The following is a 1,597-nucleotide window of genomic DNA, read 5'->3' as shown; positions in this document are numbered from 1 at the left end:
AAAAGAAAAAAAGAAAAAAAGAAGCAATAAACCAACAAGAGGATACTTTGCCAAAACAGGCATGACAAACTAAAAACATGTTGGAGGAGGCAGGGTAATTGAGGCGAATATGCAGATGATATCATTCTGCCTCTGTGGGGACCAGCTTCCAGAACTGTGATGCACCTATTTCAGCATGCTGTACCTGTGGGATACTGACATATTTATGTGTTGCCTTGTAAAAAATCCTAAAACCTGCCCCAGTGCTTATAATGAAGGAATTAATGTGTATCTTGTGCCTGCCCGCGTGTCTCTGCAGTGAATTCACTGCAATGAGAGCTGTGAGCCCAGCAGCACCGTGTGCTCTGGGAGCAGTGTGTGAGCACAGGCATCTCTGCTCTCCTGTTGAATTTCTTCCTCTCCAGGCTTCCAGTCCTGAAATGATCCAGCAGTGAGGAGAAGGCGGGGCACAAAAGGTCTGTAGGACTTCTGGAACCATCTCACCAGGTCTCTGCAATGCACTCTGCTCTGCTGCTGCAGACCGCAGCTCAGGATCCCAGCGCCTTGCCCCATTGTGCAGTGCCATCTCCTGGAAAGCTGTGCCTGCGCTGCACACGTTGCTCGCTGCCTGAGCTTCACAACCAGGCTTTTGCTCCTGAAGCACCTAGCAGTGCCACAAGCAGAAAGCCACAGCCTCGAGGTATCTTCTGACCCACCAGAAGTGCTCCAGCAGACTCCTTTCTCCAGCAGCAAGAAGTACAAAGTACACTCGCTCTCCCCTCTGAGGAGCCCTGTGGCAGCACAGCCCTGCACGGCTCCTTCCAGCTCTGGGTGGTGAATAGAAATCCCTAGGTACGAATAAACATCTGAGAGATGCTGTTCCTTACTTTTTGTTCAGCTTTGGGCACAAGTTCTCTGCTCAGTGAAACGCCAGGCACGTCAGTGCCCTGTTTACCTGATCTTCCTGGTTTTGACTTTAAGTGACATATTTTCTCTCTTCTTTCCCAAGTTTGATGACCTCGTCATGAGCAACAACCAAGCCCCTAATCACACTACTCACCCTGCATTTAAAATGTTGCTACATCTTTTTAATGAGACAAAAATGTGCACGTGGAACTTGCTCCTGAATGCTACTGGCTTGACTAAGATCTTTATTTATCCTGAAAACACACGAAAAAATGGGTGGTGCTGAGGGCAACGCGTTTACTCCTAAGGAACAGTAACAGAGCTTAAGTGCTTAGTCACTGCAAAAATGAACACAGCAATTTAAATCCCAAGGCTGGTATTTCATCCATCATTTTGGGCTATTGGAGCGTGTTCTGAGCAGCTGGGAGGTTAGCATGCTGTGGTAATCTGTCAGATGCAATGAGCTAACTAGTGAGCCAAGGGAAAGCTGCAAAGATGTTATTGGAAAAAAATAAAAGGAAAAAAAGACAATTATATAAATGTAAGGCCACAAATTTCATGAACAAGGAAAAACGAACACACATGGCTGCTTACAGTTTTCTTTGACCTTTTCTGACCGAGTCCTCTGTGTTGCCAACTTGTTTTCACAGACTCACTTTTCTCCTGGAACATGCTGATAAACTGAAACAGACTGTTTACCAAAAAACTTTTC

Source organism: Meleagris gallopavo, chromosome 19 (assembly GCF_000146605.3).
Source record: "Meleagris gallopavo isolate NT-WF06-2002-E0010 breed Aviagen turkey brand Nicholas breeding stock chromosome 19, Turkey_5.1, whole genome shotgun sequence".
NCBI classification, from domain to species: Eukaryota; Metazoa; Chordata; class Aves; order Galliformes; family Phasianidae; genus Meleagris; species Meleagris gallopavo.
This window is presented reverse-complemented; position numbering follows the sequence as displayed.